The following is an 18,910-nucleotide window of genomic DNA, read 5'->3' on the forward strand; positions in this document are numbered from 1 at the left end:
GACGACGTCACGTCTTGCAAATGACGTCAGCAGCCCGGGGGTTATCTTTGGTTCACAGCGCCAAATTCTTTCATACGTCACGCGCTACCGCGGCCGCGGTGACTCCGCGCGCGCCACGCCCGGAGGAGGAAGGGAAGAAGCCTAGTAAGTGGGGCCGGCGGAGGGGGTGGGGGTGGTTGTTGCTATGAAGTGGGGCAGGGGGATACTGGTCCCGACATATGTTGGCACTTAGGGCATCACTCTTGGGGACCAGGGGAGGGGGGAGGGAGGGCCGCCGCAGTTTCCGTGGATGCATTTAGCCGTTCTGGAGTCGCACCGCCGCAGCAACGTCAGCGTCCAACCAGGAGGGGAGCCACAGTGCACTGGGAGTGTGTGCAAGCACCGGGCGGGAGAGAGGGGAGCCTCGGTGCACTGGGAAAGTGTGCAAGCACCTGTCGGGGATAGGGGAGAGGAGCCTCGGTGCACTGGGAATATGTGCAAGCACCGGGCAGGGGGATCGGTCCACTCAGATCCATCGCCTCGTGCTGAACGGGGCGAAGGTCTAGAAAAGGATGCTCAGGCCAGTCTCCTCGAGAAAGGAGAGGAGGACCCGATGCGCCAGGAGCTGGCTGCGAGCCGGGAAGAGGAGTTCATGCTCCGTGGTAGACGGGAGACCGAGTGCCCGGTATCCCGACTCGAGTCGTCGTCCTGGGGGTATCATGGGTCGGGCACGCCAGCAGGAGGTGGCCGAGCGTCCCCGTGTCCTCGCAGGAGGGGCAGGCAGGAGAGTGGGCTCTGCCACACGCGTACAACCTGGAGGGCGTCCACGTGCAACCGATGGGGAGGCGCAGGAGGAGGGCTCGGTCCCGCCTGGGCAGCTGGTCCGAGAGTCGGCGGAAGTGCTTGTAGGCCGCAATCCTACGGTCGGGGTGAAGGGCCCCTACCATCTGCATAATGAGGGGGCGGGCAAAGTCATGTTGAGTCACTGCAAAGCATACCGGGGACCCATTAGTGTGGAATGACCTGGCCAGAGCGTCGGCCAGGTCGTTGCCTTCAATACCGGAGTGGCCCGGCAACCAATGCAGAGAAATCTGGTGGCCAGCACCCTCCAGGGTCTGCAGGCGGTCTCTTAGCAGGGAGGTAGTGGCCACGTTGTCAAGAGGCCTGGACAGCAGCTGGAGGGCTGGCCGGGAGTCACAGAGGACCACGACTGGACCAGGTGGGGTGGTCGCAATCAGGTCCGCTGCCAGGTGGAGTCCGGCCAGCTCAGCCGCAGTGGAACTGCCTGGGAAGGGCAGCCTGCACGTCCTTGTCGCGTTCAGCTGCGGAGCCACGAGTGCCGCTGCCCCCTGTCCTGTGGCTGGTAGCACCGAGCCATCGGTGAAGAGAAGAGTCGACCCCTTAATCTCATCCAGGAAGGCAGCAGCGGCCTGGTTGATGGCCGCAGCTGGTGTGTGGCGCTTCGACGTGCCTCCGAAGTCCAGGGAGACCTGCAGGGGAGGACGCGTAGGTGGTAGGGGGAGGGCAGGATGGCTGGCGGGAGGGAGGGCCCAGGGACTCCATGTAGGCAGCGGAGAGCATGCCCATCCTGGAGTGGGGGCGTTCCGAGAGGCGTGCACGGAGGGCTCTGCCGTCAGGAACATGGTGGAGCCGGTCCGTGTGTGTGAGGCCTCTCTGTAAGAGTAGGAGATTTAATGGGAGCACCCCTGCCTCGGCTAGGGTGGCTGCGATCTGGGAGCTCTGTGGGGCTCCCACGAGACGGCGGATCCATTTCCGCCGAAAGGTCTCGAGGCGGCGGAGCCTGGTGGTCCTGAGAGTCACCAGAGGAAGGGCATAGAGCACCGCTGATGTCCTAGCTTCCTCAAACAGCCGGATGGCCCAGGTACAGGAAAAGCCGTTCCCGCGTGCGAGGAGGCGTTCGGCTGTTCGGCCGACGCTGACCAGGTGGAGCAGGAGGGGCTTGTCCGCTGGGATCCAAGTGAGGCGATGGTCGATGGTGAGACCAAGGTACCTCACTTGCTGCCTCCAGGGGAGGTCGATGCCGTCAATCGCAAGGTACGGATTCGCGGCGTGGCCCGTGCACCCCGCGGATGGGCGAAGAGTGCCTCTGACTTGGTGGCAGAGAGCACCAGGCCCCTGGACGCCCGGAAGCACTGCACCTCGTCGAGGGCTTGCTGGAGGACCTGCCTGGCAGAGGCGATGTGCCTCCGAGAGGCCCGTACCCAGAGGGCGACGTCGTCCGCATGCACGGAGCAGAAGACCCTGTGGCAAAGAGGAGGGCCGCCGTTTTGGCGTGCGAGAGAGGGAAAGGCGCGAAGACGCGGAAGTTCAAATTTTGTCTGCATATAGCTCAGCTTCCACAAAACGCATTAAAATAATTCTTACTGGGGGATAATTATGAACCGTCATCTTTTAACATCCCAGACATATCGCACCTTTACTGAGAACCCCCTTTCTGGGTCCCTTTAAGAGTGAGACGCGACAGCGTAGTGAGACGCGACAGCGTGTCGCAGCGTTGCCGAGGAGTACACGGAACCCCATCGCCCGTTCGGCGCGACGCTTGGCCCGATGGACAATTTCAAGGCAAGGTCGCCTGTCTCAGATATTTCGACGGACACCCTAACCGGGCCGTAAGGGAAGGAAAATGAAATGAACAATTGCTTTTAAGGAAAGGAAATGACGCCTGTCTCACATTTCTCGCTGGACACCCGGATCGCCCCGTAAGGGGAGAAAAAATCAATTAATCAATCCATCGAACAATTGGTTTGCAATCAATCGATCAATCAATCAATCCTTAACGCTGTCGCGTTACAATCCCTTCCCTTACGGCGCGGTTCAGGTGTCCACCGAGATGCGCCATTTTTCGCTCACGCCGACGCCCACGACACCGGCTTTTCTGCGACACGAGCTCCTTAACGCTGTCACGTTAAAAACGCATCCGAAAGGAGAGCACAGAGCGAACGAGATAGAGAGAGGGAGCAGAGCGACTAGACGTTTCATGCTGCCGCGCCGCGCAGGTGTGAGGCATGTCAAGCTATCGGCGAGCGGCGCGGTTGCGCGAGGCATCTCGTGTATCCGAACCACGCCGGCGCATCCTGTCGACGACTCTCCGCGTCCTCTACAAGGCGCTCGACTACAGAGCCGGAGTACCCGGGTTCGAACCCGACCGAGGCGGCCGGGTTTCGATGGAGGCGAAACGCAAAAGGGGCCCATCTGCTGCGCGATGCCAGTGCAAGTTAAAGATCCCGAGGTGGTCGAAATTTTAAAGCGACAGCTTTACTAGGCTATGTCGGCGGGGATCGTGTCCGCAAAATGTGTCGGCAGCAGTTGTGAGCAACTAAAAATGGATAGTGTAAAACGAGTGGTTGTAATCGAAAGAGGATGGTGTGAGTGTGCTACCCGAAAAAAAAAGTTTCGAAATTGGATGAATAGTTACAGCGTAGCGCCAAATGTGAGAAACCGGAAGTGTGGAGTGGACAGAGCCAAAGCGAGGCGCAAAGTTTGAAACCTCGAAATGGGCAATCACGTGGCAACCATTTGGACAGCAGGGGGAACGAACGCTGACATCTCATACCGACTGCAGGCAGCGGCAGAGGTAGTTGAAAACTATGCTCTGGAGAGAGGTCTTTCCTGCTGCCCTCAAAAATCTGAGATCTTCTCGCTTAATACCAAAGACCAGATGAAGAAAGAGACTCGCATCCCTCACCTATACGGCCCGATAGAGGTTGTCGTTGGAGGTAGGTTAGTACCTAGGGTTGACACTATAAGAGTCCTAGGATACTTTCTCCAGACGATCGGACGTAACACAACCACTATAAAGAAGCTTAGCACCTATGTCGCACAAGTTATAGGTATCTTTAGGCGGAGCTCCCTCAGAAACAAAGGCATGCGAGAGCACTGTCTCCTCAGATTAGTACAAGCATTAATAGTGAGTAGGATTGCATACGCGACTCCATTTCTGAATCTTAGCAAGAGGAGGACAAAATAGACAAGTTGATACGAAATGCATACAAAAGAGCTCTCGGCATCCCACCGAACTCCTCAATGGAGAAATTGCTTAGTATGGGAGTCCACAATACCTGTGCGGAGATCACCAGAGCAGTAAGAGAAGCGCAAATTTGGAGGCTTAGCTCCTCAATAGCAGGCAGGCAGATCCTCAATGACCTAGGGAAGAGCGAGAGGAAACCCCCGTATACTGCAGAGCTAATCCCCTTACACATACGGAAGCATCTCAAAATTGCCAATGTACCTAAGAACGTGCACCCGGAGCATGATAAAGAGAGGAGAAAACATAGAGCCCGAACAATAATGAACAATCTTGCCCGGGACCCGCCGGGTAACATAGCCTTCTGCGACGCAGCCTGTGGGTCCGATGGCGCATCCGTCATTGCCGCCGTTGATGGGAATGGCGATAAAGTCACTGTAGCATCAATTAACACTCGGAATGCGTTAGTGACAGAGGCGGCTGCTATTGCCCTAGCGTGCGTCAGTACCGAAGCCAAAATCATCTTCTCTGACAGCAAGGTAGCTGTTCACAACTTTTGTAAGGGGGTGGTCTCCAGTCAAGCCTCCAAATTACTAAGAAGACACCCCTCAAGCAGAGAGGTCTCCCTCATATGGGTTCCTGCTCATGAGGACATTCCGGGGAATGAGGCTGCTCACAGCCTCGCTCGAGAACTATACATCCGAGCTGCTCTGGAAGTGCCCCTGAGTGGGAATAAAGACCCTCTCATAACGTATAAAGAAATAACAGAAGCACCCAGACTGGATAGGAGAACACTCTCATTTCCGGATCGGTCACTCAATCCAAAGGAGTGCAGGGCCTGGAATAGGCTTCAGGACAACAGATTCTTTCCTTACTCCATGCTACATGATGAAGACACTGGGGAGCCTGAGCTCTGCAGAAGCTGCCGCAGAAGGGCTTCGCAAAATCACTTAATTTGGGAATGTCAGGATTCTCCTGGAGCTAATCACAAAGCATCCCAGACCTTGCCACCTGGGAAGAGCTGATCCAGAGCCACGACCCGGATCAGCAAAGACTGATCATCCGACAAGCGGAGACAGCTTACAGCAAGACTCTCTCCGCGGTCTCCGGTGCTGAAAGCCGGCTGGGAGGCACCCCCTCCTAATTGCTGTGCCCCGACCGCGACACCCCACGATGTCGGAAGCAAAGTTCATTCATTCATTCATTCATGGCCAGTGATAAGTGATCGATACGTAACCAGGAGATAGAAAAAGAAGGATAAATTAGAGGCAATTAGGTAATTAGCGAGAAGGAAAAAGTAATGGACGGGTAAACAGACTGGACTGGTGTATAGTGAGTGCGCGGGAACGAATCGTGGCGGAAAATTTGAAAACGAGAAATGGTTGCCGGGATGAAACGAGGGTATAATCAGAGTTAATCGACAACCACTCAATCAAGTGAACGAGAAAACCACTATAGCACCAAATTTGAAAGGCGACCAGTCTCGAGGAGGCCTTTATTCTTTCTTCAGTGTCTTTAACTCCCACTTTCCTTCCTTCGCTTATGTCGCGGTTCCGGTGTCCACCAACATATGTGAGACAATAAATGCGCCATTTCCTTTGCATGCAGCGATGGCGTAGAGGTAGAACATCCGCCTCGCGTGCAGGAGGACCGGGGTTCAAATCCTGGTGCCGCGCAATTCTCCACCGGGTTTAAAAAAAAAACCGCGTGTCGATGGAATTGCATAACCAGGCCTGGAGTGCGGCCTTATCTCGGTGACCAGAACCGACAACGCACTCTCTCACCAGAACAGGATTTGGCCACCCTGGTGTAGTACTTGGCCACAACCTTCTATGATCAAACCAATTAACCCTCGGCCCTCAGTCCCCAGCGGCTGCAGAGCAACTGACCACGGCAGCGGTCAGACCTGTGACGCAGCGGAGGGTGCTAAGAATCTCTGGCTCCGGACAGGCCGCCATTGGAATCTGAACCTTGCAACGTTTAACGCTAGAACTTTAGCTAGTGAGGCTAGCCTAGCAGTGCTGTTCGAGGAACTAGCGGGAATTAAATGGGATGTGATAGGGCTTAGCGAAGTTAGGAGGACAGGTGAGGCGTATACAGTACTAAAGGACGGACACATACTGTGCTATCGCGGGTTAGAGGATAGACGAGAACTAGGTGGGGGTTTCCTCATTAATAAGGATATAGCTGGCAACGTAGAGGAGCTCTACAGTATTAACGAGAGGGTAGCAGCTATAGCAATTAGGCTGAATAGGAGGTACAAGCTGAAAGTGGTGCAGGCCTACGCACCCACATCCAGCCATGATGACCAGGCCGTTGAAAGCTTCTATGAGGACGTAGAATCAGCAATGAATAAAGTAAAATCGCAGTACACTGTACTGATGGGTGACTTCAATGCGAAGGTGGGCAAGAAGCAGGCTGACGACCACGCGGTAGGTGACTATGGGATAGGCTCTAGAAATAGCAGGGGAGAGTTATTAGTCGAATTCGCGGATAGAAATAATTTACGGATCATGAATACCTTCTTCCGCAAACGAGAAAACAGGAAGTGGACCTGGAAGAGCACCAATGGTGAGATTAAAAATGAAATCGACTTCATACTATGCACTAAACCTGGCATCATTAAGGATGTGACCGTCCTCGGAAGGGTGCGTTGCAGCGACCATAGAATGGTAAGGTCTAGAATTAGCTTAGACTTGAAGAGGGAACGGAAGAAGCTAGTGAAGAAGAAGACCATTAACGAGTTAGCCGTAAGAGGGAAAGCACAGGAGTTTAGGATATCACTGCAAAACAGATACTCGGCTTTAACTGAGGAAGATGATCTTGATGTTCATTCAATGCACGATAACCTGACATCAATAATTACGGAGTGCGCAGTAGAAGTAGGCGGTAGGACAGTTCGAAAAGATACCGGGAAGCTATCTCAGGTGACGAAAGATCTGATTAAGAAGCGCCAAAACATGAAGGCATCTAACACTACCGATAGAATAGAACTAACGGAGCTATCAAAGTTAATAAATAAGCGCAAGGTAGCCGACATAAGGAAGTTTAATATGGAGAGAATCGAGCATGCTATAAAGAACGGAGGTAGCCTAAAAACAGTGAAGAGGAAACTAGGCATAGGTAAAAACCAGATGTATGCATTAAGAGACAAGCAGGGCAATGTCATTAGCAATATGGATAAGATAGTTAACGTAGCCGAAGAGTTCTACACAGAGCTGTACAGTAGCCAATGTAATCAGAGCGCTAATGAGAAAGACAGCAGTGCACAGCAATACGTCATCCCGCCAGTTACGAAAGATGAAGTAAAGAAAGCCTTAGAAGCAATGAAAAGGGGAAAAGCAGCTGGGGAGGATCAGGTAACAGCAGATCTGTTGAAGGATGGAGGGGACATCGTGCTAGAGAAACTAGCCACCCTGTATACGCAATGCCTTATGACCTCGACTGTACCAGAAGCTTGGGAGAATGCAAACATTATCTTAATTCATAAGAAGGGAGACGCCAAGGACTTGAAAAATTACAGGCCGATCAGCTTACTATCCGTTGCCTACAAAGTATTTACTAAGGTGATCGCTAATAGAGTCAGGGCAACGTTAGACTTTAATCAACCAAATGATCAGGCAGGCTTTCGTAAAGGATATTCTACAATAGATCATATTCACACTATCAATCAGGTGATAGAGAAATGCGCAGAATATAACCAACCTCTATATATAGCTTTCATTGATTACGAGAAAGCATTCGACTCAGTGGAAACCTCAGCAGTCATACAGGCATTGCGTAATCAGGGGGTAGAAGAGCCTTATGTCAAAATACTGGAAGATATATATAGCAACTGCACAGCTACTATAGTCCTCCATAAAGTCAGCAATAAAATTCCAATAAGGAAGGGCGTCAGGCAAGGAGACACGATCTCGCCAATGCTGTTCACCGCATGTTTGCAGGAGGTATTTCGAGGCCTGAATTGGGAAGAGTTGGGAATAAGAATAAATGGAGAATACCTAAATAATCTGAGATTTGCGGATGACATTGCCTTGCTGAGTCAATCAGGAGGTGAACTGCAAATCATGATCAACGAGTTAGACAGGCAGAGCAGATCGATGGGTCTAAAAATTAACATGCAGAAAACCAAGGTAATGTTCAACAGCCTAGCAAGGGAACAACAGTTCACAATTGGCAGCGAGAGCCTAGAAATGGTGCCGGAATACGTCTACTTAGGGGCAGGTAGTGACAGCTGATCCGGATCATGAGAGGGAGATAACTAGAAGGATAAGAATGGGGTGGAGCGCATATGGCAAATTCTCGCAGATCATGAGTGGCAGTTTACAATTTCCCTCAAGAGGAAAGTGTACAACAGCATAATCTTACCGGTACTCACCTACGGGCAGAAACGTGGAGGCTAACGAAAAGAGTTCAGCTTAAGTTAAGGACAACGCAGCGAGCCATGGAAAGAAAAATGATAGGTGTAACGTTAAGAGATCGGAAGCGGGCAGAGTGGGTGAGGGAACAAACACGGGTTAATGACATCCTAGTCGAAATCAAGAGAAAGAAATGGGCTTGGGCAGGGCATGTAATGCGAAGGCAAGATAACCGCTGGTCTTTAAAGGTAACGGAGTGGGTTCCAAGAGAAAGTAAGCGTAGAAGGGGGAGGCAGAAGGTTAGATGGGCGGATGAGATTAAGAAGCTTGCAGGCAAAGGGTGGATGCAGCTGGCAAAGGATAGGGTTAATTGGAGAGACATGGGAGAGGCCTTTGCCCTGCAGTGGGTGTAGTAGGGCTGATGATGATGATGATGATTCCTTTCCTCAAAAAATGAGCTGCTGCTCAATTACTGTTAAACCTGGTTAGAGAGCGAAAGCTGTGGTGTATCGGGCCACTAGACGCGGCTTATCGCCTGCAACCTTGTGTGCGTTCCGTTCCGCACGCTGCATAGACAGTTAATTAATGGTTGATCGCGAAAGGTTTATCACCAAATGAACACCGCGGCCTATTGCTGCAGTGCCGCATGTCTGCCACCAACGTTGCCCAGAGCTAATGCAAGCAGCCCAAATCTCTCTCTCAACCAATGCCCACGCCCCTTAAAGCGCGACTGAGGCGTCCTCTGTCCCAGGGACCAAGTTATGCGCCTTGCTTTCCTCAAAATCATCGGAGTCTAGAACGTTGTCAACGCCAAGGGCAATTAACACAAGGAACGCCGATGGTCTATCCGCCTCGTGCGCTGGTATGGTGGCGCCACTGCTCCAGAACAAGTGGCGCCACCTTACTCGCGGCAAGCGCGGAAAGCTGCTGTCCGCTGTCCTGTGAGGCAGCGGAAGGATCCGTGAAATGCATGCTTCCCGACAGCGTCAGCGCGTTAGAACAGGGTTTCTTTCTGCCGCTTTTGTGTTTGCGTGGCATGCACACTCGCATACACCGTGTTTGTGTTGCAAAATGAACTAAATGCAAAGCAATGCAAGTCACAGCCCGCTCTCGGCCGTGCGCGCTTTTTGTACGCCCGGCGCCTTGGGTGCGTCGCTTGTCGCGAGCGCTTCTGCTGGCGGCGCTTCGTTTGATTAAATTACTCGACACCCAAACAGTCATTGTGGTGGCGTTGTAAAAAAAAAACCTCTCACGGGGCGGGCAGGCCACACACTTCCTCAGTAACACAGGTCGTATTTGAAAGTCTGCCGTGAGGCGCCGGGTCAGGCATATATTCACACTGCAACATCGCTCTGAGAGCTTAGTCGGTATCCACCAGCAGCAGGATCGATCACCACCGCCGTTCTTCAGCTTCCTCGGTCCTATGACGGCGGGGTCGCGCTTGAGCGCAGTCTCCGGAAAGACAGCAGGATGACCGGCTTTTTGGACGACCGGAAATGTTGGCGCATCCTTAAAAAACAACGTTTGGTGCGCGATCGCGCACATTGTGCAACGCCAAGCCTATGTATGATGTGTGCAGCAGCGCCCTCGGGTACCTTCGGGATATGTGCAGGCTCAAGCTGCAGAGGCGAGCTTAATTCTTTTGCGGCTCCTTTCTTCACCGTCTGTTGGTTTCGAGCACTCGGTACAAACATCGAGCTTGAAATCCCTCTTGCTCATCGCCAGGTATTGGGCGCAGTGACGTGAACCCTCAGCGCGTGAATTACTTTTGACGATATGCGGCGGGGTGCATCACCCAGGCTGCTTGCAGTGTGCCGCGTGGGGATTAATAGCTACAGTGTGCTACGTACACGCTGCTTTATATATACAGCGCTTTTTGATGTTTTGTAAATTAGGCCAATGGTAGTCGCTCGCGCAGTTTGTTCTCGAACAGTGCCCGAGACTCGCGCGTGCGGCGCTGATTTGTTTACTTTTTGTGTACTCAGCTCTAACTTGACAATTTTCTCTCTCGCTTCTCCACGCTGGCCTGTTTACCCTGCACGCCGTACTGCTCTCGGCAGCGCTGTTTCGTTTCGCGCTCGTATGATTTCCAGGAAATACGATAAAACCTAATCTTTAACTGCTTCCCGGCGGCATTTTTGCAGCTATTATGGCACCCTTCGAGGCAGCAGTAAATAGACTTGCTTGTTTCAAAGGGCGTTTTCTCTCGGTTCTTGTCGGAACCCAGATCGAACGCCTAGCAAGCAAGCAAGAAAGCACTGTTGCTATGAGCTTTGCTACTAGTGGCTTGCGGTCTACGGCAAGATAAACTGCCCAGAAGCAAACGCTGAGAACAGCAGGAAACGGTGATAGAAACAGTTAGCAGGCAAAAGGAAAGCGTTTCTGCAGGCCGAAATGACGTCGCGTTCGCTCATTGACGGGGGTAATGTCTGAAGACTAGCCCTGAGGCGACGAGTCAGGCATGTCTGCAAAAGAGTCTGACTCTAAAAGCGCCATCTGAATTTACAGCTCAGTGTTTTTTGTTTGTTTTTTTTTTGCTTCACCTGCGCTCGACTCATGCGATAGGTCGTGCTGTGACAGCGTAGTCCCGGAAAAAACATGACAAATGCGCAACCCAAATAAAAAGCAGTGCACCCGAATTCAGGTGTGGGATGGCCATAAACGGAACAGTAAACGAGGTGGGTGTTTTGCGAGGCATTTCCGGCTTGTTCTTGAGAAGAGCCACGACGAGGTCACATGAGCACAGCATCAGCTGCAGCGGCGGCCTCTGATCGGAACAGCCGCATTTTTTCCCGCTGCACCTCCCAGATGGCGCCACATGTACGGCTAAAACTGCAGCGCACGAGGCGGATAGCATCAGTACCGCGTTTCTGCTACAACGTTGTGAATGCCAACGAATGCAGCGCACATCTGCCGCTATACTGCCACGTTAACGTTAAAGCGGGACTGAGGTGTCCACACTTACAGGGGACCAGTTATGCGCCTTTCCTTTGCTTTGCAAGAAACTGAAGATTAGTTTAATAATAATAATAATAATAATAATTGGTTTTTGGGAAAAGGAAATGGCACAGTATCTGTCTCATATATCACTGGACACCTGAACCACGCTGTAAGGGAACAGATAAAGAAGGGAGTGAAAGACGGGAAGAGAGAGGTGCCGTAGTGGAGGGCTCCGGAATAACTTCGCCCACCTGGGGATCTTTAACGTGCACTGACACCCGCACAGCACACGGGCGCCTTAGCGTTTTGCCTCCATAAAAACGCAGCCGCCGCGTCGGGTTCGAACCCGGGAACTCCTTATCAGTAGCCGAGCGCCCTAATCAGTTTTCAGAAATTTGTTTTGAGGAAAGGAAATGGCGCAGTAACTGTCTCACGTGCACGGTGGACACCCGAGCCACGGCGTAAAGAAGGGATAAACGTGGTTGGGCTGAAGGTCGTTTAAAGTCATTCTCCGGCCTACGCGACAGCTGCAGTAACTAGCGTAGTGAAGCTTTTCGCTTCAAAAACATTAATAACATCTTTTTCGCAAGCCATGGTGGCCACACAGTGGGCCGTTGAACGGAATAAGAAGCGACGCGAAATAGAGAAGCCACTTTCAAAAACGATATTGATGTGTTTGTGCAGACTTACAATTCGAGAGTGAAGCGGATTAGAAGCTAACAATTCGATGGGCATACACATGCCCAACTATGCAGAGTAAACTCATGGTGCTGAAAGGAAAGCACTGGTCTCCTTTATGGCCCTAATACAGATTTAAACGGGCACCCATGCGGCACCTGGGTGGTGTAGACACTCACCCAGTTAAGGCAGTCAAAGGTTATTAACTTCCTGCAGCGCAGCTTTCGCTATACACAGCCCTTTGTACCACCGTGGTGTCTTCACTCACACGCTCTGCAGTAGACAGAATTAAGAAGTTGCAGGAAATCAGCTGCGATCATTGAACCACGCAATGTCACGCGGGTTTTAGCTGAAAAAAAAAACTGTATGCGTCACACCACCAACTAGAAAACTACAGGTGAGAAAAATTTTCGCTCGTGTGGCGACACTGCGTCTCGTTGGGAAAATAAAAAGAAAACCTTCCTCTAATCTGCGACACAATTATAACCTATCGGGCTACTTGCTTGGTGTTTCCGAAGTGAGTGAGAAATCTAGTGACGAAATTTATCCAACGGGACTTCTTTTTTATCTCAGACAAAGTTTTGTTTTAGGGCTGATTCCTGGGTATGTCCAATAAACCAAACGTGACGCAAATAATATTAATTTAAAAATGGAGGAGGTAGGGACCCAATGCAGGAGGTTGTTATCGCGATCAATGACTACTGGCACGGCATGTCTGGCTCCTATGAGAGGAGTTCGTCATACTGTTACCAATGATCTCCTCTCATGCATAAAGGGGAAGTGGCGCGTTCGTAGCGCTCCCACCGAATAAATATCCCATTGGAGGCTTGCGCGCCCGTATTCCAAGAACGACGGCGGTGAAAACACATCCTGCGATACAGTCCGTCCAGTTGACAGCTGCGAGGCGCTAGCGCGACTACCCCCCCCCCCCCCCCCCCCCCCGGAGACGATATTCGGGCTTCAGGAATGATATTGCTTAGCAGTTAGCGCAATGAGGAAACAAAAAAAGAATAAAGAAAAGGCAGCACACCGATCCTCTCATTTCATAAATCCGAAATAATTCATGTTCATCGCTAGCGTGCGCGCATGAGCCTTCAGGAGTGCGAGTAATCTTTTCTGTCCACTCTTTTCCTTTGTGCGCACCGCTACGGGGAACAGTTGCATAACTGACAGACCCGCTTACAGCAGAAAGGGCTAGCTCCGGCTTCCCCATCTCAACACATGTCAGCACGGAAGCTTCCCGACTCGAAACGCGCCGCACGGATTGAGGGGATGTCTGTTGCGTACAGAGGTCGACGGTAAATTTAGTCGGTGTCAGGCAACGGCGATTTTGAGCCCCTATTCTGGGAGCAGATAATGCTGCAGGGAACAAAAATCAGAGCTGATCACGAGAAGCATGACCATCGTAACATTTGACATTCCAATGGGCAACATAATACGTAGTAGCGGCTTAGGGCAGGCAGAAGATTATGCTATTGTTCACATCCCACTCAAGGGCATTCATTCGGACGCAGATAATGAATGTTCGTTCAAGCTGATTATATCAATCAATCAATCAAACAATCAATCAATCATTCATTCAGTTAATGAATCAATCGAAGCAACTTTACAGGGCGCAAAAAGGTGGCCGGAGAAAAAGTTGCTACATCGCAGTTTCACTGGCTCCAATCCGCTCATCAGCACAGGAGCCGTAGATTCATCCAAACATAAGTAAGGCATCGTACGTATCGTATCGTAGTGGGCCTAGATAACAGAAAAAGAAGAAAAAAAACATAGGAACATATCTTCAACCAAACACGCCACAATATAGACAAGCACAAAAGAATCACGGTGGTGTTACGATGGAAATGCGAAGTATCCACACCTTGCAATGTTAGGCAGGTAAAAGATAAAATTGGAAAAGATTGCTCACAACTACGAAGTCATCTAAAGATGACCATCCCTATCGTGACCGGCTTGAAATGGGCAATCCGGAACAGATTTAAAATCACACCGTAAATTAAAAATAAGCGTGGGAGCATTACGAACAAAATGAAGGAGTGCAATATGGCTACCGCACATAATCAAATTATGCAATATGGTGCATACAGACACACTTGTACACAAAGAACACGAGGTTTTTTTACGTTACGAGAATAAATTTGTTTTTTTAACGTTGTGATGTCAATATGTAGCAAGTCACAGTGGTTGAGCATTGCTGGCAGCCTATGCTGAATTCGGTGTCGGCCGTACAGTGTGCGCTAAAAACAAGCATGCTAAGGCTGGTGATAAGGAAAATTGTTTACTGTAGTGATGTGGTCAAATTTCGCTACGTCGAGAAACACGCCCAATCTGCCTTGAATAGCTTTCTTACGCGAGCATAATAGACGGCCAAGAAAGCTGTACTTGCATCTCAATAAATTGTGTGCGGCCGCTGATGTTAAAGCTCTGTATGTGTTTGCTTTATGCAAGCGTTCCTTAAACGTTCTGATGCACTGTTTATAGAGATAACATCCCTCGTGGGACCACATCCGATCCGCCCCGCAAGGGCCTCTTAAGTTGAAGGTGCAACCGCGAGTGCTTGTTTCTACGTGTGAGGCACCATTCATAACTTGAACACAACTTATTCTTCTCGTGCGGAGACGCATGCGGTCTTGTACGCTAGACTCATATACACAAATGGTTATCATACTTTGAAGTTTTACGCTGTACGGAACTACTGTGCCTGCGGAGAAGTGACGCGGTTCTTGCTGAGACAGCGAGGGAGACTTGTTGTTCACTGTTCTCTTGTGCGCAGAATCACGACAACCAGCTGACACTGGACGAGTTCAAGGAAGGCTCGAAGCAGGACCCCAAGATCGTGCAGGCCCTGTCTCTGTATTCTGCTTGAACGGCCGCTTCCTTCTCCCCTCCCCTTGGGCCGGCGCACGAAGACGACAGCAGCAATACTCGCACCCTGCGTCACCGCACACCCCCTTTTCCCCAGCCCCATGTGCCGTCTTGTTTGCCTGCATTTCCCTCCAGCCCCACCTCTCTCTCTCTCTCTCTCTCTCTCTCTCTCTCTCTCTCTCTCTCTCTCTCTGTTTCCTATTGCCCATTCGTTCTGCCCCGTCTTTCCACTGCGTTGTGCCGGGGAGGGTTTCCACTTGCCAACGGTAAACGACGGGCGACGGAGCAGACGGCTCCACCCGACGGGCAGCACTGACGGCGACAAGGCTGCAAGCCGCGCGCGCCAATTCGAATCTCACAGTGTTGAACGGCACCCTCAGTCGATGCTGATGCGAGCAAGGCATTCTACCATAATTCCGGTCGATGAAAAAGTTCTCCTCTAGAGATCGAGGCACGGATGGAGGAACGTTCTCATTTTTTCTTCCTGCTCTGCAATCTCCCGTCTCTGTTTTCTGTACTTCTCTGCCAGCCTTTTTAGCTTGGAACTTCAATATTTGTTTTTATATATATATATATATATATATATATATATATATATATATATATATATATATATATATATATATATATATATATATATGGTGAATATTTATTTAAAATAACAAAAAGGAAGGTAAAAGATGTTTGCTCATCCCGGCATCTGCCATCACTCATCGGCGGCACCTGAGCTGGTGTAGCGGAAATATAGGATAGCAGGCAGTTTGAAGAAGTGAAACAAAAGAGGTGAGGGGATAGCAGGAAATTGTTTATCTGCATGCAGTAAACTTTGGAAAAGACCTCATTTTGCTCTTTCAGGTCATTTTACATCTCATTTGACCACTTTACAGCTTTGATTTTTTTCTGCTCTTCCGCTTCCTTTGCAGTCTTGCGAAACTAAAAGCATTGAACAAAAATTGCGGAATAGAGCCGCAAAGAAATGCAACCAGGCATAACAGAGGTCTTCAAACGTAACAAAACGTGAGGAGGACACCTTTCCGAGGCTATGTAACTCTTCGCAAATTTTCGTGATAGGGTCGCATGGCGAATATATGTCCACAACACTGAGTGTATGTATTCCTATGCCTTTTGAAGAAACAGTCAGTCTCTGCACATCAGCTTTATTCTAGCCTGCTTTATAAGATAGTTCAATTTATCTTTCACGTTCTACCCTTCGATGTTTTCTTAACCTAAGAACTCTAGAGGTTCAATTACGGAGTGAACGTTTACTTCACAGCTGAGGAGCAAATTTGGCTGTGCTTGTTTTCCGTAGCCGAGCACATTTCCAAGTGGAAGTGGACAGTTTACGTAATTTACTTATTTCATTTGAATTCATCGTGTTCTCCTAGCCTTAGGTACAGCAAATGTGGGTAAACGAACAACTGTAAGCCAAAAACCTTGCGCTCATGTATTACTACACCATGCAGCGCCTTCATGTTTTGCAAACAACGCATGTTCCTGGCGTCTTGGGTTCATGGTTCTTGGGTCATTTTATAGGCCTCCTGGTCCTTCTGTAAAGCCGCTAGTTGGCTTATCTCATTTTCTTGAAACCATTAACACTGAATGCCTTGTTTTAGGGGGGGACTTTAACCTTCCAGACATTGACTGGTCAGCTAACGAACCAAGAGATATAGCTCGAGGGAATCTATACTCAACTTTTTTTGACATTTTAGATTCCAACACCTTTTGTCAGTATGTGCATGAGCCATCACGAACGGACGGAACTGGTCACGTACTCGACCTCTTGCTGTGTTACGTGCCTGATGTTGTATGCAATGTACAAGTGTTGCCTGGTTTGAGCGACCACAATATTATTCTAGCAGATTTATTAGTTCACTACGTGAAGGTTGCAAAACCACCTAGGCGAAAGATTTATGTCTACAGCAGGGCCAACTACGAGGCGATTAGCGCTGCTTTCGATTCGTTCTTTCCAACTTTTGATGAACTCGCGGATAACTTAAATATCGAACAGTTATGGAGTACATTCAAACAGAAATTGTTCGAATTACGTGAAGCTTTTGTTCCATTAAGCGTTATATCAAGTAAGAGAGCTCGAGATAAACCCTGGTTTAACACCGAGTTACGTGCCCTTGTTCGCAGACAGCGACGAATGTATCGAAGATACAAGTTGTCTAAATCGCCAGAGTGTTTGGCCTTGCTCAAAACAATAAAAAATGAATTCAGACAGAAGTCTCACATCGCTAAAGACTTGTATTTTTCGAATTTAGGAGAAAAACTTGTCAAAGATACCAAAGAATTTTGGAGATATGTGAAGCGTAATGGTAAGGATGACAGCTCAGTACCTGCTCTGAAAAATGATGAGTTAATCATCCATGATGATGAGGCTAAAGTTGAAATGTTTAGCCGTTATTTTTCATCTGTGTTTTTGCCACCTAGTTCACGTTCTGTTTTGCATTACCTTTTGAAATAGATTGCATGCCGGAAGATACTTTTTCTGTTGACGGTGTGCGTAAATTATTGAAGGATTTGAATCAGGCTAAGGCTTGTGGCCCTGATGACATTCCTGCCGCAATTTTAAGGAATTGTGCGGATACATTATGTCTGTATTTCACCCGGCTGTTCCAGAAGTCTCTTAATGAAACCGACTTGCCTGCTGATTGGAAGGTAGCGCGTGTCGTGCCCATACATAAGAGTGGTATGCGAAACTCCGTTCAGAACTACAGACCCGTTTCCTTAACCAGCATAACCTGTAAAATTATGGAGCATGTAATATATAGTTGCGTTATGGCCCATCTCACCAAACACAATCTCTTATGCACTAGTCAACATGGTTTCAGGCGTGGATTTTCCTGCAATACGCAGCTGGTGGAGTTCGTTCATGATTTGGCATCGGCAATCGATAAGCAACAAATTGTGGACTGCGTTTTCTTGGATTTCCGCAAGGCATTTGATGTTGTCGCGCACAGTCTTCTTCTCTCCAAATTGAAAGCGTATAACCTGGATTGTAAAATAATTGCGTGGATTGCAGAATATCTGTCGTTACGAAGGCAGGCTGTTGTTCTGAACGGTATTTCTTCACAGTATGCACCAGTTACGTCGGGAGTTCCCCAAGGCTCAGTATTGGGACCACTTTTGTTTTTGCTGTATATTAATGATATTTCAGTTGGCATACAGTCTTCATTCAGGATGTTTGCCGATGATTGTGTTGTTTACAGAGTAGTAAATTCCACTTCTGATTCACAAATCCTGCAAACTGATTTAGATACTGTGGCAGACTGGTGTGTACGTTGGGACATGTCCTTAAATATAAACAAAACTGTTCACGTCACCTTCACAAGAAAACGTGCTAATCATCCGTATAGGTATAGAATTAATGATCTTACTCTCAACATAAGCAAGTCATTTAAATATCTAGGCGTCTTTTTTACATCGGACTTACGATGGAATAAGCACATTAATTATATTGCGAATAAGGCAGCGTCACGTTTGGGTTTTCTACGGCGGAATTTTAGCCATTTACCAAGTAACTTAAAAACACAGCTGTATTTCAGTTACGTACGCTCCATACTTGAATATGGATGTGTTTGCTGGGACCCCCACACATCTGAGTGTGTAGGAAAATTAGAGAAAATTCAGAAAAGGGCAGTTAGATTTGTTCTTGGTAATTATAATTGGCAAGTTAGTATGACGGAAAGCAAACGAAAACTTAACTGGCAAGAGTTGAAGGACCGTAGAAGGTACATCAGATTGAAATTTTTCCATGAGATTTATTATTCAAAAACTGGCATAAACCGCGAACAATATATCCAGGCACCTCATTATATATCAAAGCGACTAGACCATTGTTTGAAGGTCAGAGAATTTTCTTGCAAGGGTGACGTCTTGCGTTATTCTTTTTTTTGTTAGAACTGTTCGGGACTGGAACAGTTTGCCATCGAGCATTGTATGTATTACATCTAACGAAGCATTTTTCCATGCACTGCAATAATTGCTTTATACCTATAAATGAAGTCTGTACCCCCCTGCTGTAATGCCCTGCGGGGCGATGCAGGTAACTAATAAATAAATAAATAATAAATAAATAAGTTTTCTTTTTGATGTAATC

Source organism: Amblyomma americanum, chromosome 1 (genome assembly GCF_052857255.1).
Source record: "Amblyomma americanum isolate KBUSLIRL-KWMA chromosome 1, ASM5285725v1, whole genome shotgun sequence".
NCBI classification, from domain to species: Eukaryota; Metazoa; Arthropoda; class Arachnida; order Ixodida; family Ixodidae; genus Amblyomma; species Amblyomma americanum.